This window comes from Castanea sativa, chromosome 5 (assembly GCF_040712315.1).
Source record: "Castanea sativa cultivar Marrone di Chiusa Pesio chromosome 5, ASM4071231v1".
Lineage (NCBI taxonomy): Eukaryota > Viridiplantae > Streptophyta > Magnoliopsida > Fagales > Fagaceae > Castanea > Castanea sativa.
The window spans coordinates 14,309,252-14,333,947 of NC_134017.1; the positions used below are offsets into that span (position 1 = coordinate 14,309,252).

A 24,696-nucleotide genomic window follows, 5' to 3' on the forward strand; every position below is an offset into this window, starting at 1 on the left:
AAAACCATGATATTTAACACAGATCAAACTTAAATCATTCTTCAGACTCTGGTTACAACTCAAAAGTCTCAAGAATCAGAAGTGAGAACCATCTTATACTAATACAACATAGCCAGGAGTTCAACTAAGTTTTATTTAAGACAGAAATTCAGAGAGTTTACATTACTTTCTAACATAAACGCATGCTTATAATTGAGTGCATAATATAGAGGTTTACACATCCCACCACAAAATAAGTACAACTCAATAAGGTTGAAGATCTAAGAACTCACAATAAAAGCTCAACAAGCCGAGGACAAACACCCACTTCAATGACAGCTTGAATTTTGTCATTTGTACCATCAGAAAGATACGAGAGTGCCCAGCAAGCATCAGTTAAGACTTCTTCATCATTTGAATGAATAAGGTGTGCAAGAGCTGGGAGTGTAGGCTTAACCTGTGCAGTAAACAATACAGCATAATATATAACATCACAATGGTTGATGAAGGCAAGTTTCCAAAAACTGCAACCCTACAACATTATTTTAGATTTTAGACTAATTAATAGCCTAGGTAGCATCACCCACAGTTTCATAATTTGTTAAGCTTCAAAGAGCATCCAAGATAACTAACCTGATCAAAAGGAGGCTGAGGCTTGCCTCGGCAAAAATTTGAGTGTCCAGGTAGCATTTTTCAGCATAGGAAGCTTGGCATTCTCATTCAACTGTGCCAGCAATGGAAGCAAAGCCCCATTGCGTAGGACAAGGTCACGACATCTAGGGAATCACCAGCAACATTTCCCAATGCCCACACAGCCTGGACATCCAAAAGATATAGGTGGGGGTCAAGTCATTTTCCTTTAAAATGCCAACTTGACCTGAACATTTTCATTTTCCTTTAAAATCAGGAACAATTAAATCATATTAGTTGGTATAGATAGGAAGAAACTTGACCTGAATTAAGTAAGCTTCAATACCACGTGATGATATTCGTGACCGATTATAACCCCGTGAATCTAGCATATCTAGTCGATTTATCTTAATCCCTGGCCATGAAAGTGACAATAAAGACAATTTCACACCAACATAAAAACAATAAGGTGGCTTAATAATGTAGAACAAGCGGTATCATCTTAAACGAAAATAAAGGCATAAGTTCAGATTCTAACCTGGTAAGTACTCCAAGGTCAACACCTTTGAGGCAGTATAATCCCAATACACCAGCTGTAAGGAAAAAAAATTTATCAAAGTAAATAAAGTTTTAAACATGTATATTATAGTTTCTATAAATTCTTTAAGTCCCTAGTTAAGTAGTCATAAACGGTCAGATGGAAATAGAAAATCTATATGATGTAAGCATTAGTTCTCTTTAGTCTTGATGCAAGAAACATACAGGTACTCGGACCCACTTTATATTTCAAAAATCTCGGCGGAATCTATCTGCATTCTTCCCTTCATTTATGTAATCAATTTCTTGATACAAAATTCTGTAAGTAACACAAGCCCAAGAATATCTTTAGCGCATCACAACTTACAAAGGGGAGCATTGAAACTTTTTCTTTCATGAATAAATTTGTTAAAATGGTCCAATCTAACCGAATTTTAAGTCCGAATCAAAAAATGTAACAGAATCTTAAGCATCATTATAAAATAAGATACATCAACAGACGCGAGTATTGGCCATTACTTTGGATCTGAGGTGCTCAGGCAAAATTAACAGAGAGATAGTTCTTATCTCTTTGCTTATGCGATTTACGTCACACTGTAACTCTAAAATGCATCTCTTAAGAAATTAACATAGTAACTAATAGAAGCTTGCTACTTACGTGGAACATTCTTCATATATGCCGATCCAATCTCTTGTTGGACCACCAAAAGTTTCACTTCTCTGAAAATACTCTGCAATTAGCTTTAGATTTCCTGAATGATAGCAGCAATTCAGCAAAGATTATGATAAACACCTAAAACTGCTGAATTCCAGTGAGTCTTCACAAAAATACATTCAACAAATATGAAAGCACGTCACTTAACCAGATCTATAGTTTCACAACAACTGAAAGCAGCCAGTCAATAAAATTTCATCCATATGACCGCACAAAGATTGATCTTTGATAATCAGTAGTCACTGCAGGTGTTTTCTGTTGTGTCTCACTCAAAATCCCATCATTTGGGTTGTCAACAAAAACCTTAACCCCATTATTAATGCATGTCAAAAAGTCACACCTGCAGTAGCTCTCTAATTACAATTATCATGGGTATCCCTTTGTGCAGTCAACTCCCAATAACGATTCAAAGTTCCATGGCACAATATAATATCAAAGAGCCTTTGCAATTCCAAATTGATAAAAGCCGAAAGGTTTACCAATAGTAGACAGTTCTGTACACATGTTTTCATAAATGAATATAAGAGAACTTTTCACTGGTCTACTACGCATCTAAAAATAATTTATACTAAAAAAGAGTTGATGAGACCATAAGACCAAAGAAAAAAAGGAAATGAGAAAACAAGCAACAACATCTATTATACCATAATGACAAGCCACTAAAAATCACCATGGTAAGAATGAAAATGTGCATTACTTACGTAAGTCAATGTCAAAAAGCTTCTTCAGACCAGGTCTCTGAACTTTCACCACTACTTTCTCTCCATTATGAAGGATAGCACGATGGACCTAGAGACAGGATTCTCAAATTTCAATCAGAAAAAGTGAAAACTTTCAACGAATAAATAAATATTCAGAGAACCAATCTAAAGAAATCATGAATGGTCATAACTTGATAAATTACGACTTAAATGAGCATAGAAGTAAAAGGAATAAACTTCAACAAAAAAGAAAGATAAGAGCAGCCATCAGAATTTTCGAAGTTTTCCTCCATTAAAGAAAGAGAAGATAAGGCTACCATCATTCCATCAATATATATATATATATATATATATATATATATATATATATATATATATATATATATATATATATATTGCCTTCTCTAAAATTGTCCTATGTATCCAGATTTTTCTGAGGATTGTCTTAATGTTGTGTGTGATATACTCATTTATCATAACATACTTCAAGCTACTTAAAGTGAAACATCATAGACAAACTTCTAACAATTTACAAGCGTTGACTAATCTAGTACAACATATAGGAATGAATCAAACACCTGACCAAGACTAGCAGCAGCTATTGGCTGGTCCTCAAACTCCTTAAACAATATGTTGATGGGAGCTCCAAGCTCACTCTCAATGAAGCTTCTTGCTTTCACTGGTGAGAAGGCAGGGACCTTATCCTAAATTATATTTAAAAATCATATACATTCAGTAAGACAAAATAAAAAAATTAAGGATTATCATATCATGTAGATATCAGTATGTCTGCATTTTAATTCATAAAGATGTGAGAAGACATAGCATGTTTAGAATTGTTACACTAGAAATCAAAATATACCTGCAATTTTGCAAGCTCATCCACAAATTCACTAGGGAATAGATCTGACCTTGTTGAAGACAATTGTCCAAGTTTAACAAAACTTGGACCCAGCTGCAGCACACACTCCCTTAGCCATGAGGCAGTCTTTTGCCTTCTTTTTATCTGATATAGAAGAAATCTTATAAAAACTTGAGGCAAAACGAAAAACAAGGAGCATGAAACCAAGAACTAATTGGAGATCAGGCCCAGAATGAGAAAATTAGTGTAAAAAACTCTCTGTAGTATGTCATCATGATTAGGAGTCAGCATAGCAGAAAGCAATAACAGCTGCAGTAAAGTTCCACAATTCACCTGCTTATCTTCTGTGAAGCCTCCCAAATATGCCCATTTTGCATTGTCAAACAAAACACGGACACGCAAAGATAGAACAAAAGACCAAATATCTATACTCCTTTGCACGGAATTATACCTTTCATTTGCCCAACTGAAACCTTCATCTGAGGGCAAAACCTTCAGGTCCTCCACTGGTGGGAGTTCTTTGGAATCCCTAACTCTTGGGGTTTTTACAAAGGATGGAGTAGATTTTCTTCTAACTAGATTTGCTCCATTAACAACTTGCCTTGAACCATTTACTACGTCTACTTTATTAGTGGATGGAGTCTTTCTTTTCATTACTTCACTAGCTGGTACCATTTTAACAGCTCGCCCATTAGTAACTAATTTCGAGGGTACTGATTCTGTTTGTTTCATTTTCACATCAAACTTGTAAAACTTATTAGTCCTAGGTGGATTATGTGTTGATCTGTCAAAATTTGAAGCTTTATGAGCAGAAATTGAGCTTGAGAAACTGAGGTTGTGTAGTGTTCTTCCTTGGTTTATTGACTCTATATTGCAGAAATAACAGCTGTGAGAAGCCAGTATTGCTGCCATTGAAGATTCAGATTCCTGCAGTATACATTGAATTGTGAAGCAGTAAGCTGAACAGTGAAATTGAGAAGTGAAAGATCCAAAATTAGATATATAACCAAGCAAACCATAAAATTCCAAACTCAGAAATAATAAGAACTTAATAACTAATATTAAAGTTGAAACCTTCAAGACCCAAAAAACAACCTTAACTATGACAGCAATCACAGAATCTTTAACTTGAAACCAGACAGGTCCTCAGTACAATTGAATCATTTCTAAAGTTTCTGCCAAGGGGGTTGGGATTCATTGAACTAAATTATCACTATTAAATCTGAAAATGCATTCATTTCAATTCTAATGATTGATGTCATTGCTGGGAAAAGTGTATAGCAAGTCTTTTAATAAAAAAATTATTTGACTGCACATACAACTATATTCTTATATATTAGAAGCAATATACAATCATATAAGGCAAAGTCAAATTTAATATCTGATTATTTGATAACTGCGAATTCCACTAAATCACTTAAATACTAATTCCAAGCAACAACAAAGGAAGAGCTCTATTGCTGGTTCGGAATCAACAGCAAATGAAAAGAAACGATAAGAACATAGCAGAAAAGGAAAACTGAAATCATATCCATTCCATTTCTTTTGTTCTCCAGAAAAAAAAAATGGTTAAAAGAAAATCAACCCAACTTATAATTAGTCATGAACAATCATATCACCAATCTAACATATGTTGACTTCATCAATTTTCCCAGGAACCAAAGAGAACCCAGATGAAAAAACTCAGTGTGTAAGAAATTCAATCGAACTTCAATAAACCCTTTAGCTTCAATCAAACCCTGATTCTCCAACAAAATTCTTTGATACCAAAAACAACAAATCCCAACCAAAACAGCATCCAGCTAAAACCATAAAACCATAATAATGTAACAATATGGCTCACAGATTATAAAATAGAAGATTCAAGTAGATCATAAACAACAATATTCAAGGTTGGATTCTAAGACCTTTGACTGGTCTCACCCTTTGGTTCCACCAATGCGATTGACCATCGAAAATCATCCCCGTTTTCTTCTCCTCACTGGGTCCTTGATTGGTCTCACCTTGCCTGAAAATAACACAAGCAAATACTAATATTCAAATCATTTAACTATAAAGAGATGCATATGTAATTGGTATAAGAGGGGGAGTACCATGTCCAGTCCCACAGTCAGGAGGATGTGTCCGTGTTCGTTGCGGCCTTCGCGGCCGATCCTCACTGCGTGAAGCCTCTGGTGGGGTGGTGGGTATCTCTGTTTGGATGGCACTAGGGGTGGGCATGAATCTCATCTCATCTCTACCACATACATCTGCGGGGATAGTGCCGGTAGTCAGTGAGGGAGAGGATGTGGGTGGGCAGGTATCATTGCGAACCATGGATGGGGACCGACATGTCTGGGCAAACGTATGGGATGGACCCGCATCATCATGTGCCATGGAGCCCATGTCATAAGTAGTGTCCAAACACATCTCATCTGACTTGCCTCCTCCATCATGTGGTCATGCACGAGTGTGTGACGCCCACCCGATGTGTGACAGCGAGCAGTTGTGGGACACTGACTAGATGTATGACGCTGACTAGATTGACGACCTCCATGCCCTTGACGTCCACCTGCTTGCCGACCATGCCCTACAGCCGATTCACTTGCATTGCCCACAGTGCGTGCATCGTCCAAGGTCAATCGACTGATCTCTTCAATAGATTGCAAGGCATTCATACAGTCGGTGTAGATCTCAGACCCTGGTTCGAACTTCGCCATAATCCTCAACTGTGATTCAACCTGTCACAAGTATACAAAAGTAGTGTTAAGATTTGGAACTAAAATATGCGAAGCGAGGTACATTTATAACAGAACAGTCTTTGAAAACTTACCAAAGTGTCCCAGTATGAGGTCTCTTTTGTAATATGCCGAATAGTGATAGGACAATACCACACTATATACTTGTCATTGTAGCTCATTACCCCATGAAAGGGCGGTGCTTCGGCAATTGTGGCATGCGCAGCCCATCTAGCAATATGAGTGGCATGTTCTTGAACCCAGTTTTTTTCGTGCTTGCCTTGGAGTGTTATCTTGTGAAGTTCAATTGAAGTATCGACATTGTCTGGTACGCCTTGCTTGATCCCAAACTGTCGAAGAACACGTTCGGGGTGATGGCCTTCAACCACCTAAAAATGTATGAGCGGCACGATGGACCTCCATATGTGTTGGCCTACTATATAATATGCGGGCAGAGAACCCAAATAATCTCTATATGGCTCCTAGACAATCTACAATGATCCAACAAATGCAAACAACCATATTAACAATATATGTGTAACAAATGTGTAAAAAATGTGTAACGAATGTGACCAATACATGCCAAAGTGGTTCCCACTTGTGAGGCACAATACCTGATTTGGCTGGAGCGAAGCAAGCGACACACGATAGGCGCATAGGACATGCATTGGATGGTCAGTTGTTATCTTAGCCCCTTTCCATCTACCAAACAACACAGATATAACCTTCATATTAGTTACTTAAATAATTCCCATGCGAAAAAAATTAATGCGGAAATGTAAAATGATAACCAAGTTGAAGATCCTACATACCTGACAGCAAGTGAACCTGGGGGCAGTGCATGGTATGGATGCCTTATCATAGGACATATTTGTGGAAACCTCGCCCACGCCCACAACTGCACTAATAGCAGTGCACCACCAATTTGCTTGGCTGTCTTTTCTGATGCCTTACAGAGGTGTCTATATAGCCAACTTAGTGTTGCACTACCCCAACTATAATTCTTTTCATTGCTGATTGGATTGAAAAATTGTAGATACATGATTGAGAGCCGTTCGCCAAACTTGTCCATAAACTGTATACTACCCAACATTTGAAGTATGTAAAACCGAGCATACTGTTGCACACGCACCTCAGTGGCGTTAGTAGGAAAAGGGTTGCGAAACTGCTCCTCTAGCCATTTGGCTTTTATCCTCGGCCCTTCCAACACTGTAGTGTTCTTTTTTGTACCAACTGGTCTATCCGGTGGAGGGGGCGTACCTAGCAATTCGATGCAAAAGTCACGCCAGTTGTCCATATGGGTAAATCCTACCACCGGCAAGCCATGTATAGGTACCCCCATGATGACCTTTATGTCTTGTAACGTGATGGTCATCTCATCGTGGGGCAAGTGGAATGAGTGCGTCGCTGGCCGCCATCTCTCCACTAAGGCCGTGATCAGTGCATGGTCAAGGTCTATATGTGGGACCCAAAGTAGCCCATCTAACCCCGCATCTATGATATAAGTGGCAATCTGTGGATCTAACCCACCATCAAGCAGACCTTTATCTCGGTGACAACAAGTCAGAACACCTGGCACTTCCTGCAAACAAAGCAGCTTAGTATTAATAATAGTATTTACTAACCACGTAATAATTACACTTCAACATAAATGCCCAAAATCTTTCTACTACATATATTGACTATGATTTTGGACACAAATGCATACCTCACTTGCCAAAGGACCATCCCAAAGCAAACTTGAACGATGCATAGGTTGCCTCGTCAAGACAGTCCCTATAGAGGGTCCTGCTCGATGTGGGTCCATACCTGACATAAATTAAAGGTGATTAATGGCCCATTAGCATATTCATCAAATACCCATAAGCTAAATCAAAATGATAGCATCTCATTGAATATCTTTTTGTGGCAAGTGAATATCTTTTTCACCTGTGAAAGCTAAATCAAAATGATAGCATCTCATTGATCTCTTGTTGGCATTGTCAGAAAATCAAGGATCTTAGTTAAGATTTAAGTCGCATGTAATTGGAAAAAAAAAATAGTTTTTATTTACAATTGCGTGTTTCTATGGTAAATTGCCCTTATGTTAGATTATAATTTTTTTTTTTTTTAGAGCAACCTTTTTGTACCATATGAGTGTGCAGCATTTTAGAAAGAGGAATAGAGGATGCAAGAATGTTAAAAGCTATAGCATAATGATTTTAAAGATGATGTATCCATGTACCCTATTATACTTGGATGCATTATAGGTTTCTTGGTCGTTTGTATATATGACGGGTTTTTTAGAGAACAGGTGAGACAGCAATCCAAATAAATTATTATGATAGTATTCAACATCCTGGTTTGATATTCACTGACATGCCAACATTTTGGAGGGGAAAGCCTATGTTTTAGGTGCTGCTTTAATAAAGGTTTTCCTTTTTTTCGCCATTACTTTTTTCATCCTTAAAGCATTAGCATGATGGTCTAAAATCATCAAACTTTAATATAAATATATAAATCTCAAACTCATAGTATCTAAAATTTTAAACATAACATTTGTTATGTATGTCATTCAATGCACAAATTAATTAAAATTCATATGTAAACTAAGAAAAATGTATCCACTTGTCACAACTATGGTTTCTAAGACCATATTTTTATTATATAATATAATATAAATGATTTTCTAACATCATGTTCAATTTAAGTTCTTACTTGGCTAATGTTCAGTTGCCATTGACCAAAATTTTCATATTAATACTATAGCTTGAATTGTGAGTGATGGCATATTTTTTGCTCAATTCATGTAATTTTCCAATTTCATACTTTCATGTACTTCTTATGTTTGTTTACATAGTAATTTAGAGATTAATGGATGCTTGGAATGACAATTCCGTGTTTCAAAATTCATAATTTACTATTTTTGAATTTACTATTTTTGAATTTGTTTTTTTATAAAGATACTTCATCAATATTTGAAGGTTGTAGCTGCTATACATTCCAGAACCATAGAAAAGCATATATTAATCACCTACTCAATGTTCACGTAATGATGGCTTAGACACTAATAGAAATGTACAAGTTTTCATTGGTCCCAATAATAATGATAATAATTCCTATTGTTGTAGTAATAATCATAATCCTGTTTTGTTTATTATTATTATTATTATTTTAAATCATAATCCTGTCCTTGATGTTGCAGACATTACACACATCATTTTTTGAGATTCTTCAGCACAATAAGAGAATAAATTTACGGCAGGAAACTTTGAGCAGTTTCACAGACAGTTTAATGAGGAACTCAGGTGTAAATAGGAGGGATTGAATCCTAGATATTAATAAGTGAAGTGCTTCTAATTAGATTTCAATTGGAGTCTAGTTTTGCCATAATCCTGTCCTTGATGTTGCAAACATTTCAAACATCATTTTTTTGAGACTCTTCTGCACAATAAGAGAAGTAATTAAGGCAGCTAACTTTGAGCACTTTCACAGAAATCTACACTTTTTTTCTCCTTCTCATTGCAAATTAAATTGGAGCTTCATTGCATAAGTTGGATTTTATAAAGAAAATGTTGAGAACCAGTAAGAAGATGGAATCTAGGTAGGTCGCTTCAAGGGGACCTGGGCCTTCATAGCCGAGAGAGAGAGAGAGAGAGAGATTTGCACAATTGTAGTATATTCATCAATGAGTAGTTACAGCCCAAGTGTACCTTCTCATATTAGACTTGGATACTAACAAACCCCCAGATTATCAGCTAAGTAACCCAACTAACAATTGCTAACCTATCATACCAGTCAATCATAGCCTCAATGTTACTATACAACCCACACACAATACAATTTGTATAGATTCCTAACAGATTCCTAGCCTAGAAACCTAGGCATGTCATTTGCAAGATATTCAACTTAAATCACGGTTTGTGGAATTTACAATTGTAAAACACCAGCCATCATCAAGAATGTTAGATTACAGGATTAAATTCATAATTGCTAATCTTTGTAATCTTAAACAGAAGTGAAATTTAAAAAATCATGGAAAGAAAAAAAAAATTACCAAAATTGCTAATCTTTGAGTGCGAGAACGCCGCCGATGAGATGCGCTTGTCTCCGGTGGAGTGGGTGCGAGGTCGCCGGCAAAAGGAGAGATTTCTGCCGCCGATCAAATGGGCTTGTCTCCGGTGGAGAGAGTGCGAGGTCGCCGGTGATGAAATGGGTTTGGGGTTTGTATGTTTTGGGTGTGGAGAGTGAGAGTGTGTCTAGTGAGTGAGAAATGAGAGATTAAATTTGAACTTTCACCGGTTTTAGTGAGCAATACTCGAGTTTCATGTACTCGGGTACTGTGTTAACAGTACCCGAGTACATAAAACTTGAGCATAATGGGCATCGTATACACCAAATAGAAGGTGGCCAATCCAGATTGGTACTCGAGTTTCAAGAACTCGGATACTGTTAACAGTACTCGAGTACATGAAACTCGAGTATCAAATGGCATTATCCCATCAAAAGTTGGCGGCCAATCCAGATTGGTACCCGAGTTTAATGGACTTGGGTACCAAATTATATAGTACTCGAGTCCACTAAACTCGAGTACCAAGTGGCATTTTTTTAATAGAGATTTCATGCTGGCATGCCACGGTGGAAGTATAAAATCTAGCACTCGAGTTTCATGAGCTCGAGTACTGAAAAAAGTAGTATTTTCCTAATTATTTCTAAAACAGTATTTTTTGCCTAAATTTTTTTTAAAAAGATGGTGTTGGCCGATTTGGCCCATATTCATATCTATGAAACTGGATCCAAACCGTGTATTAAAAGAAAGGTTGACTCATAGGTACAATGGGTTTGACGTGAATAAGCGTGTCATCATTCAAAGTATGCTTTATCGGTCAAGGGGGGTGGTACAGAAAGTATTTTTTATTTTTTTTGCGGCTTATCTGTACAGAAAGTCTTCGTTTGTTTGTTTTCTATTTTTTCCATCATGAATTCCTGTGCTAAGAGAGAGCAATATAGGGAGAAATACGGGGACAAGAGTATCTCCATCTAAATTAAAATAAAAAATACTCCATCTCAGTCTCGCCAGAATAAAATAAATACTCCCATCTCTCTCTCGCCAGAATTTATAAAAAATAAAAAGTAGGTAATTGAAATTGATGAGAAGTCGTTTTTCATTGTCGCTAAGAACTTAGGTCTTAAAATATATACTACTCATCTTCATTCTGAGTTGAGCATAATATGCCAATAAAAAACAGCATGGACGATAAACTAGAATCAATTTGGGTTCCGAAAGCATGGGTTGTCGTTATTTTGGTGATTGGTATCCTTGGCCATTGGAAACTAGCTGAAGGAAATAATGAGCATTCAGGAAGAAAACTTGATGATTATGTTCCAGGTATGTAATTAATCTTGAAGCTACTTCTTTTCTTTTTTCTTTTTTTTTTTCTCCCCAACCTTTCGTTAGGAACTAGCTCTTAGACATGCTTAATTTGCTTGGAATATAACAAACTTGTTGCCACAGCGATTGCGAAAGCAAAAGCTTTTATTTTGTTTTTGTTATAATAATAATTTTTGAAAAGAAGCTTTAAATTATGGTCATGTAAAATAACAGAGGGTTGAAAACAACTCTTATTAACAGACTTGATGCTGCAATATTACAAAATGAACTAACTTAGATAATTACTCACTAACACTACTTACATACAATTCCAGAACCAGAAACAGAGCATAGCTCTAGGCGCGCAATTAACTAACTTACAACTAACTAACCAACCGCAACTTGACAGCTGGCTTCCCTTGTAACTGAATCTGTGTTTCCTTCCCACATGTGGCTTGTGTGGGTTTACTAAACAAAACGCCCCGTTTCACTTTACTTCTTTCTTCTGTCGTTTCTTTCTTCAGTCTTGTTTTCCTTTTGTAGTTTTTGGTTCTTTTGCTTTTGTCATTTGTAGCCTTGTTAACTTCAACACTCCCCCTCAAGTCCAGAGTATTAGACTCTGAGACTTGAACTAAGGAAGCCAACTGTACTTGCTCAGAATCCTTCTTCAATGATTTGGGTAGTAAAATGTCTCTCAATCCCAGTTTCTCTGACAATCTCACAAAAGATGAAAAATCCAAAGCTTTTGTAAAAATATCTGCAACTTGAGAGTTTGTAGCAACATGGAAAGTCTTGATCATTCCCTCCAAAATTTTATCTCTCACTAAATGGCAGTCCACCTCAATGTGCTTGGTCCTTTCATGAAAAACTGGGTTTGCTGCTATGTAAAGGGCAGCTTGATTATCACAAAATAGCATGGCAGGTCTTGAATGCTCAATCCTCAAGTCCTTCAACAATTGTACCCAAGTGACCTCACATGCCACACTTGCCATGGCTCTATACTCAGCTTCAGCTGAAGATCTGGAGACAACTCCTTGTTTCTTTGATCTCCAAGAAATCAAAGAATCTCCCAAATACACTGCATAACCAGTAAGAGACCTCCTTGTATCTAGGCATCCAGCCCAATCCACATCACAGAAGTTCTTAATATGCAACTCTGTGTTGCTGGGGAAGAAAATGCCTTTACCTAGTGATCCTTAAACGAATTGGAGCACCCTGTGAGCTGCTTGCAAGTGGGGTTCCCTTGGCTGTGAGACAAACTGACTCAACCTATGCACAGCATAAGTTAAGTCAGGTCTTGTCAATGTAAGGTATAAGAGTCTTCCAATTAATCTTCTGTATTGGCCTGGTTCCTCCAATAGCTTACCTTCATGCTTAGACAACCTCAAGTTTTGTTCCATGGGAAACTTAACAGGTTTACTGCCAATGAAACCTGTATCCTTGGATATTTCCAAAGCATACTTTCTTTGATTAAGACTAACACCTTCATCTGTCCTAGCAACTTCTAATCCCAGAAAATACCTCAATGAACCTAGATCCTTCAATCCAAATTTAGCATCAAGGACCTTCTTCAAATTGTTAACACAAGCAACATTGTTCCCTATTAAGAGTATATCATTAACATATACCAATAAAACTGTGAATGAAGCTCCATATGTGTGAGTAAACAAGGAGTAATCCGACTTGGATTGGACAAACCCCATTTGCAAAATGGTTGAGGAAAATTTCTCAAACCATTGTCGAGATGCTTGTTTGAGACCATAGAGACTCTTGTTTAATTTACAAACCAAATGAGGCTTCCCCTTGTTGTGAAAGCCAGGTGGTAAGCACATGTAGACATCCTCAATCAGTTCACCATGAAGAAAAGCATTGTTTACATCCATTTGGTGAAGGAACCAACCTTTCACAGCAGCCAATGACAAAACAATCTTAACTGAAACTGATTTGGCAATAGGGGAAAAGGTTTTTGAATAATCCAAGCCATGCTTTTGAGTGAACCCCTTTGCAACAAGCCTAGCCTTATACCTCTCAATAATACCATCAAGTAAGTATTTAACTCTATAAACCCACTTGCAACCAATGGCAAACTTACCAAGAGGCAATGGGGTTAATGTCTAAGTATTGTTCACTTCTAAAGCCTCTATTTCCTTGTCCATGGCAGTTCTCCACTCAAAAAATTGAACTACCTGGTGAAAAGAGACAGGTTCTAATGGAGTGGAGGAGACAATCATGACAAAAGAATGAAAAGTAGGGCCAAGATGAGAGCAACTCAAATGATTTGAAAGATCATAAGGCAAACCAGAACTAGGTTTGGTACTGGCAAAAGTACAAGAGTAATCAGACAAGTAAGAAGGAGGTTTGTGAGATCTAGAGGATCTTCTAAAGGGAATAAGGGAATTGAAATCACAAGAAAGAGAATTAGGAGGCTGAGAAGCAATGGAATCTGGGACAAAAATAGGCTCAAAAGAAGGGCAGTCCATAGAAAATGGGTCTATAGAAACAAGGTCAGGAGAAGGATCAGTGATAGGAAGAGGAAGAGAACTAAGGTCAGGTGTAGGAGTGGAAGAAGGGCATGAAACAAGGTCTGATTGAAGACCATCAACAGAAGCATGAGGAAAAACAAAATTATCCAAAAATGAAGTAGAAGAATAAGGATACTCAGCAAAAGGAAAAACAATTTCATAGAAAACAATATCTCTAGAAACATAGACAGAATTAGACTGAAGATCAAGAACTTTGTAACCCTTAATGCCATGAGGATAGCCAAGAAACACACATTTTTTAGCCCTAGGTGCAAATTTGTGCCTATTGTTAGACAAAGTAGAGATGAAACACAAGCATCCAAAAGTCCTTAGATGATGGTAGGGGGGGGCTGAATGAAAAAGCATTTCATAAGGACTTTTATTACCTAAAGATTTAGAAGGAATTCTGTTGATGAGATGAACTGCTATGAAAATGCAGTCACCCCAAAAACACAAAGGAAGTTTAGACTGAGACAACAAAGCCCTGGCCACATTTAGAATGTGTTGATGCTTCCTCTCAGCAATGCCATTCTGTTGAGGGGTATTAACACAAGAAAGCTGATGCAAAATTCCATTAGAATGAAAAAAAAAAAAATTTAAGAAAAACTCTGTACCATTGTCACTTCTAATGGTTTTGATTATGAAATTAAATTGAGTAGAAACTATGGTTGCAAACTTAGGAAATAAAGATTGAGTTTCAGATTTGTGTTTAAGCAAATAGACCTATGTGCATCTAGTGAAGTCATCCACAATGGTCAAAAAATACTTGTAACCATCAAAAGTAGCAATGGAAAAGGGACCTCATAGATCACAATGAAGCAATTCAAAAGGATTAGAAGTTACATGAGTACTAGAAGGAAAAGATAGCCTTTTCTGTTTTGCAAAATGACAAACATCACAGCAAGAAGTCTTATTAGGAACATCAATTGAAGTTTAGACAAAGAAGGGTGACCTAATCTAGAGTGCCACAAATCTAAAGAAGAAATGGGATTAACATTGGTGGCAAGAGCTGCTGAACTTGAAGATGGAACAGCAGCTTGCAGTAAGTACAAACCATTGCTTTCCTTACCCAGACCAATCATGCTCCATTGAGCAAGGTCCTGAATGAAACACCAATCACCAAGAAAAATAAGGCAACAATTATTGGTCTGAGTAAGTTTACTAACAAAAATAAGGTTGAAGCTAAAAGAAGGAACACATAAGACATTTGAAAGTGTGAGTGTGGAAGAAATTTGCACAGTACCAATGTGTGTTACAATAGCTCTTTCCCCAGTTGGGAAATAGACACAAGAATGAACAAGAGAAGTGATTGTGGTCAGTTGAGACACTGAGTGAACCATGTGATCAGTGGCACCAGTGTCAATGATCCAAGAATTAGACTTAAAACACTGCCTATCAATGACTTGTGTTGAAAATATAGAATGGACAGATTTGGAGGAATCCAAAAAGGATTACCTAAGAAATTGGAAGAGGATGAAGAAGTGGAAGTAGCTGTAGAAGATGGAAGTGCAGGTGCCATTATTGATGCAACCTGTGATGTAGTCTGAGCACCAGTACCATTTGGAGTACCAAAACCTGAGCTAGATGCATTATGTGCCTTCAAAAAATTGAGAAGCTGTTCACATTGAGCTTGAGATATTGGACATTGGGATTGAGAGGTATGTTGATAAGGCTAAAAACCAAAACCACAAGGGCCTGACTGTGAAACACCAAAAGGAGTATGAAAACCAATGTTGGGCTAACCAACATCACCAGACTGGATAGTAGTATTACCATCACAACCAAAAACTCCTGTAATCTGATTAGCCATGGCTTTGACCCCACCTTTTGGCTTATACCCTGGGGGATATCCATGAAGTTTGTAGCATTTGTCAGTAATGTGACCAGTGAAACCACAGTAAGTACAAACTGGTCTCTCCTTTTTATAATTGCCTCATTTTCCTCCATTGTTACGAGCATGACCTTGATTTCCTTGAAAATTTCTAGGACCATTCACATACATAGCAATAGGATCCAATTGCTGAACTTGTTGAACTACATTGACAGTGTTGCCTATGCTTCTCCTCTTTTCTTCTTGCAAAATCAATGAACACACCTTGCTAAGAGAAGGAAAAGGCTCAATTAGCAAGATTTGCCCAATCAAGGTGCCATAGCTGTCATTGAAGCCCATTAAAAAACGAAACACATGCTCCTTTTGCCGGGCATCAAGCTGAGATGTCTTGGAGACACAAATGCATGGACAATTGCAAACTATGAAAGGCTGATTATTCACAAATTCATCCCATAAAGTCTTGAATTTGGTGAAATAGGAACTCACTGAGAGTGATCCCTGAACCAAATGGGAAATTTCCTTTTGAAGCTCAAACAATCGTGGAGTGTTGTCTTGAGACAACCTGTTCTTGAGATCAATCCACAAATCTTTTGCAGAATTAATGTAGATTACACTAGCCTTGAGATCAGAACTGAGGGAATTAGTCAGCCATCAAAGGATTGTAGTGTTACACCTATTCCAAGAATTGAACAAAGGTGAAGTTGGATCTGGTTCTGAAATTGAACCATTGACAAATCCAAACTTGTTTCTGTAACTCAAAGCCAAAAACACAGATCTTGCCCAAGTCATGTAATTCTCAGGACCAGTGAGAGGTTGTGATGTAAGAACTAAACTAGGATTTTCATTCGCTAGTAAGAAAAAAGGGTTATTGGTAGATTCATCTTCCATAGCTGCACTTGCAGTTGGTGTAGATGAAGAAGAAAGTGCACTTGACGAGTCTGAAGCCATGTGCAATCAAGTAAACGAAGAAAGCGAAGAAAACAAAAGAAAAAAATTTTGTTTGGCAAGTGAGAAAGTGAGAGAAAATCTGCTCTGATACAATGTAAAATAACAGAGGGTTGAAAACAAACTCTTATTAACAGACTTGATGCTGCAATATTACAAAATGAACTAACTAAGATAATTACTCATTAACACTACTTATATACAATTCCAGAACTAGAAATAGAGCATAGCTCTAGGCGCGCAAATAACTAACTAACCAACTGCAACTTGACAGCTGGCTTCCCTTGTAACTGAATCTGTGTTTCCTTCCCACATGTGGCTTGTGTGGGTTTACTAAACAAAACGCCCCGTTTCACTTTACTTCTTTCTTCTGTCGTTTCTTTCTTCAGTCTTGTTTTCCATCTGTAGTAGCCTTGTTAACTTCAACAGGTCACATTGCTTTGCACTTTTTTTTTTTTTTTTTTTTAAGTTCCTTTTATTCTCTAGCAATCAATGCAAAGGTCATGTTTATACCCATAAGAGAATGGACAAAACTTAGGTATAGTACCTTAGGTGTTGTTCCTTAAATTCCCTTCTTAAGATTTAGTTATATTGCTACTTAATTAAAAAATACATTTCATTCCAATGAGAAAAAAAATCTACATAGCAGAATCTTAAAAGGAGAAATCTAAGAAACGGTACCTAAATATTGCACGTGAGTCTTGCTCTAAGAGAATATTACCATCATCTCTTTTCTTTTTCTTTTTCTTTTTTTTTTTTTTCTTTTTTGCTGAAGAATATCATACCATTTTAATGATTAAGATTTATACAAACCAATATGTTGGAAACAAATGAGAGATATTACCTGACTTTTCCTTAAAATTTACACAAAAATGATATTATCAAAAAGGTGGCGGGGATGAGGTGTGGACTAAATCACTATCTTGAGACAAATCATGTCATCTACGGTTTATCCGATGTAGTTAGATAAATAATTTTTGCACGTTGTCCCTAGGATACAACAATCCAGCCACCTTACTGATTATCCTTATGAGCCTACATTACTCGTAGGATACAAGCTCTCTATAACACTTTTTTTCCCAGAAAAATAGAGTAAAAGATAAAATATTTTGTTGAGAATAAGAAGTAGTAGATGGTGAGTGTTTAGAACAATAGCAAAACTGTTTTTTGAAAGTCTATAGCTTGGTAAACCAATATATAATAGTCGGACATGTAACTTTTCCCTAGCCAAAAAATCAAAATGTTTGATATCATTTAAATAGTGGTAAGGCTATTGAAATTCAATAGACAATCAATAGCCATAACGTGGCTGTACTTTACAAATCTATTTAGAAAGTTTTAGAATATATATTAGAAATATTGCCAACTGTTTTGACTTTTCCTTTAACCAAATAGTAAATGCTAGTATATATGTTAACTTATTATAACATATAATAATTCAGAAATAACTGTTCCCTTAAGTTGTTGAAAAACCTTCTATATATGACATTACCGTATTATATTCAAATAAGAATGTTTGATGCAAAACATTTATAATGGAAGGTATATATATTGTAATAAAACTAAATATGTTGGCAATGATGGTATTAAACATCACCCAAAAACAACCAAGACCCGCCATCATAGACATAGTATAGACACCTCATTTTGTATCCAATACAACTCGAGCTCTTATCCCAATGACGATATCACTAGAAAAGTTTGCAATTGCGCAAACCACGGAGACCTACCACCATAAACCTAGCAACAATAACAACCCAACAAACCCATACCAAAACCACTAAACAATCATCACAGCACCTCCACACCATCATAGCAAACCACCAAACCCACAAAATCGACCAAAACCCAAAACCATTGAGACCCAATTTTTCCAACCCAAACCCAAATTCAATCCGCAGACCCAAACCATGCTCAACCACTGCCACTCTACAACTCAGAGGATGCGGGAGAGAGAGAGAGAGAGAGAGAGAGAGAATAAATTGCATTAAAGAATTCACTAAAACTTGCTAATAAGAATTTGTTATTGCAAAGTTGTAAAAATTTTTAAGTAGAGACACCCAGATGCTAAAGCTTTTTGATGGTTGAATGTTCTAAAATAGCGATTTAGGGGTTTTATACCCCTACATGCTAATACTATTGCTCTAACACTGTATAAAACAACACCCTTTCAAAATAATCAATGGCAAGAGGAAAGTGACCCATAGATTTTGAAAATCTCCATCCCCTCCTATATTGTTTATAAAAAATAAAAAATATAAATGTAGGTAGGTGACTCAAGATAAGCAGAACTACCCCAAAATGGGTACATGGGAATGCTACTATCAAAGTTTAGGTCCAAGCTCAAGCCATGCTTGTCCCCAAGTTTAAGAAACAATTTACAGTATGTCCAAAGGTTAATTTTTGTGGGACAATTGAAGTCACTTTAAATATAGTTATGTCTTTTCTGTAATTCTTTACCTCATTGACATATCTCTTTACTGCCTCTCTTTCAATAATAGTGACAAACAGTCAATCATAATTAGGGGTGACCATGGGTTGGTTCGGATCGAGTTTGTGCCCAACCTGTGATCGACCTGACCAAGTCAAGAGAAAAATCTTTAGATCCGCCGCTGACCAATCAGAGAGTCGGGTTAGATTCTGACGGTTTTTTGTCGGAAGGTGGTTGGGTCTCGATCGGGGTCGGATTTGGCCAAAACTCGTCGGATCTAGCCGAAAATTGGGCAGAGCTGGCCGAAATCTAGCGAATCTAGCCGAAAACTAGCCTTGTATGGCAAGATCTCACCAGATCTTGCCAAATCTTGACGAGATCACACCGGATCTGGCGAGATCCGATTGAGAAATTGTATATAAGGTAGAGATTGGCGGCCTTTTTGGTGGTAGAATCGGTCGGGTAGGTTTAAATTAGGTTTAGATGCAAAGACCCACCAACCGACCTGCCGGAATCGGGTTGGATATCTTGGAAACTGCCGCCGACCCATCACGGGAGTCGAATCGGGCGGTTTTCGAATTGGATCGGTCGAAATTTCGGGTGGGTCGGGCCACTAGGTTGTCTTGGACTGGCCTAATTATAATCTATCATATAGAACAATTGTGGGAAGACATGTGATTGCCAATCTCTCCTCCTATCCATTCCCCCCTGAAATTCAACTTCTTTCAAATGCATTGAGTGATTTGAGTCATTTGACGATTGTCCAAACACTGCTCCCCTCTAGGGACAAGATAAATTGCCATTCATGTATCTGGGCGTAATAAATGATGATGTGAGATCATAAGCCCAAACAAGCTCGAATCTATTTATGACCTTTTTGTTCGACTAAATGACTAACCAATCGAATCTTTGGGATTTGCAAGAAGCCAGTCTATGAGTATGGAATGCAGTTTTTTTTTAATTAATTAATTAATTTTTTTTATCTCTTATCTATCAAAAAAAGTGTAGCAAGTTAATCCAAAATAAAAATCACAACCCAAATTAATAGTATTTTACTATTTTTAGAAAATGGTTGACTGAAATGAGATCCCAAAAAAATATATAAACATTGATGCTAACATTTTTGCTTTTTATTCGCCCTCCACCCCTACCCCTACCCCCTCCTCTATTAAATGGAGTTTGCTTAATTTAGATTTGAACACCAAGTTGTCCATTGATAATAATTTATAGAATGATGTTAAAATTACTATAAATTTTATTATAAAAAGCTTAAAAACTGATGTGATAAAATGTACTTAATTCCACATAAAAAATATAATAAATGAATATTTGAATTACTTTTCTGTAATTGGTAGCACATTTTTTTGTGAAACTTAAATAGACAAATTTGAAGTAATTAACTATAAAATATATATATATATATATATATATATATATATATATATATATATATATATATATATATATATATATAGTATCCTTAATAATCACTCCAATTTATAATTTTTCACAACCATATGTCACCAACTTTTTTTTAGCTTAACTAGTTAATTGGCCTCTTTTAGTGTGGCTACGACATTTAGTGTTCAAATCCCTTTACTCATTTGTAAGCTTGTGTAAGTTTGTAACTTTTGAACTATTATTAAAAAAATATTTTTTTTATAGAGGCAATCTGGAAATCAGGAACTTGAACAACCAAATAATAACACTCACAAATTCATGTTTGGTTTTAAAAAGAAAGGCTATTAACGGTTTAAAATAGGATTTCATGTAAACTAGCACAAAATTCTTAATAGTTTGTGTGTGTGTTTCTTTATCTCATCCCCCATCCCCTATATGTGTGTGTGTGTTTCTCAAAAAAAAAAAAAAAGATACTCAATATTATTGAGTCGTCCCATATCGGTAAAGTGTGATATTGAGAAGGGGTTTATCACTTGCTCCGCGACACTAACTGCCACATGTAGGGCTGTCCACGGGTCGGTCTGGGTCGGGTTCGTGCCCAACCCGAAACTGACCCGATCACTTCGGGTTTCCTAAATCTGGACGCATCGCCGACCCGCCAGAGGTAGCGGTTCGAGTGGTCGCAGGTCATTGGTTTTCGGTCGGGTATCGAGCGGGTTCAAACTATGTGAATCTTGCCGGATTTTGCAGAAATCGTCGCCAGATTTTGCCAAAATCTATGGTTTTTGTAGGATCTGACCGGATCTCAACGAGATTTGGCTGGATCTTGAAGACTCAGCAAATCTCAACGAGATCAGGTCGGATCTCAAAGAGTCCAGCGAGATCTCAGTGTAAGGCGAAGAGATCGCGAAGAGATAGGGCGAGATCGCGAAGTGATCGGGCGAGATCGGGCAAGATCGCAACCAAATCTCGGCGGATCTCGACAGATCGGACAAAATGAGGCCGACTAACCCCTCCAATCGACGGAGAACTGAAATTCCAATGCGTTTTCCGGTCGGGTTGGTTGAACATCGGTTTTTCATGCTTAAACCCGCCAACCGACCTGCCGGTATTGGGTTTTATGGGTGAAGACCCGCTGCCGACCATCACCGGCGTCGGGTGGGCCGGTTTTTGGGTCGGGTCGGGCGGGTGGCAGGTCTTCTTGGACACCCCTAGCTGCATGCAGTTTTGGTGTTGACATATGAGTATATCCTCTTATCTCATCCCCTTCTCTTATATATATATATATATATATATATATATATATATATATATATATATGTGTGTGTGTGTGTGTGTGTGTGTGTGTGTGTGTGTTTCTAAAAAAAAAAAAAAAATTTCTTAATAGTTTTAAAACTGTAATTATTTTTAAAATTAAGAAAAAGGTAAAGGGTAGGTATTTAATATGGCCCACTCTTTTTTATTTTTAATTATATTGAATTTTGAACTGAATTCTACTTGACTTTATCATATTGATTGAAATACATAAATATTTTTTTTTATCGCTTTCTTCTTTGGCATAAAATTTGTAGGATTTATAAGCATTGATTGTGGGGCAACTAGTGATTACTTGGATGAAAGCACTGGCATACTTTACAAGTCGGATAAAGGTTTTATAAATACTGGGACAAATAACGAAGTATCCCCAGAGTATTACTTTTCAAATCCTGATTACGGGCGGCTAACGAGAAATCTGAGAAGCTTTCCGCAAGGAAAAAAGAATTGTTACTCCCTGAACAAGGCAAAAACAGTAATTATCTCATTAGGGCTTTTTTTCATTATGGAAATTATGACAACATGAATAAAATTCCAAAGTTCGACATATATTTTGGGGTTAATTATTGGACCACAGTGGAACCAAGTGCTGTAAATAGAGCAATTTTTCCCAACATGATTCATGTTCCCACGTCTGACATCACATATCCTGTTTGATAAACACTAGGTCTGGAATTCCTTTCATTTCGGCCTTGGAGTTACGTCCTTTGGACAAGTCCCTTTATGGCTTTATCCATTTGACTTTGGACCGTTACGCAGTGGCTGGCGATACAACATGGGCACCACAGTTTTTTTTTTTTTTTTGAGAGAGAGTTGATCGGGTGTTTGTCAGGTGAATAAGCTATAGCTTCTTTCTTAATTTGTTTTTATTTTTATTTAATTTTTTTTTTGTTCATAGTACTAGGCACGGTCCAAGGAAATTATTTAAAAAAAATTATAATCTGTATTAAAATTTGAGATTTTTGTTCCAAATTCAAAACAAAAACTGTTATTAATAAATAAATAAATAATCTCTTTTTATAAAAACAAATTCATTGAAGACACCTATACCCACACCAATCCACATGTCTTGCATATGCGTCAACTCATAATTGATGCATAAGTTGACACGTTATGCAAGTGTTTGTGTTATATAGACCTAAGTAAAAATGTTGAACTACAATTACAAGTTAACACTTAAATAAGATGTGAATTTTGGTGTGGAAATTGGTGCATCTTCTGATGAACTAGAAAAAAATCTCTACTTAAAAAAAAAAAAATTGACTTATGCATTATAACTATATATATTGTATGACACTTTTTTTTTTTACTTGTATATTGTATGACATTTTGGTTGTTTGCTTATTTAGTATTCAAAATTAAAAGTTTGAGGCTTGATATTTGAGTATAGCCGTACAATCGACAAGATGATTTTATAATTAGGCATCATTATCAATTATATGTTTTTTTTTATGTTGTAATAAATTCTTAATTAGTTGAATTTAAATATCAATTTAGTGAACACATATTATTTGTTCTTAGCTTACCTAGATCATCGATAAACACATGAATATTTATTTTTTAGAATTGATGATATTTGATTTTCAATAAACAATTTTTATACACAAGAATTATATTAAAATAACAAATAATATGGTTGAAAATGGAAATTCATTATCATGAGCGAAATATAATGTAGTTCAACATTTGGATTCTATAAATTGTTAAATATTTTTTAATTGTCCTAATAACAATTAGAAAATTAAATATTCTAAAGTACTCGCACCGGTAGTTGTATAATAAAAAAAATACCACATTTTAACCAACCAAACTAAAAATTCACCCACATCAAGCTCTACAAAATTTTGTAAAAATACATAGTTGCTACAATGATCATGCAAATTCACATTGGAAATACTGATTCTGCATTCAATTTTCTATTCTTTTTTTACGTATCCTGAGAATGAAGAAAGAGAGTAGATGATGGTTATTGCGTGTGAAAAAAAATATAAACAATTAAAAAATCAAGAAAATTTGATATTTTAATGAAATATAATATAAAATAAATAATATGATGTAAGGTGTTTTGAGAAGTGAGTGTGTAAAATAAAAAAAGTATGTTCCATATTAAAATAAATAGAAACTTTTGCAAAATCGAGCCGATGCAATAATGTACTTATGAATGAACTTTTTTTTTTTTTGGGAATGTATTTAATATTTATGTACTTTTTTTTTAGAGATAATTATAACATGCTTAACCCCGCAATTCGAACCCTTTTTTCCCTAGACCTCTAAGCACTTTGTGCATGAAGAGGTGTCAATTCAGCTACAAGGCCTTTGGCTACTAGTTATGTACTTAATTAGTGATTGTACATATGTACTGACACGCAGTTTCTATTAATTGTAATTGCAGTTTCAAATATTATTTCTTATCGTAGGTACAAGAGCAATGTTTATGATCGGTTCTGGTATTCTGTTAGTACCTTATCGAACTGGGTTCCGATCAATACCTCCTCAGCAATTGACATACAAGGCAGCAACGATAGCTATAAACTACAATCTGAAGTCTTGAGAACTGCTGTCCAGCCACCTAGTAGTTACCATGCCTTGCTTTATGATCAGAACGACTCTGGAGCTAAAACTAAATTTTATGTTTGCTTTCACTCTGCTGAAATTGCAGAACTTACGCAAGGAATGAAAAGAGAATTCGTTATTTCTGTGAATGGGAGAACCTATACCTCAAAGCCAATAACACTTGACCAATTCAAGCCACTGTCCTTAT

General features: G+C 36.3%; 2 pseudogenes; one reads left to right on the forward strand and one right to left on the reverse strand.

The window, feature by feature from the left end:
* Positions 1-699: 699 nt before the first annotated feature.
* Positions 700-4,791, reverse strand: LOC142634790 (protein ACTIVITY OF BC1 COMPLEX KINASE 7, chloroplastic-like; annotated as a pseudogene).
* Positions 4,792-11,352: 6,561 nt separating this feature from the next.
* Positions 11,353-24,486, forward strand: LOC142634791 (putative LRR receptor-like serine/threonine-protein kinase At4g29180; annotated as a pseudogene).
* Positions 24,487-24,696: the final 210 nt, after the last annotated feature.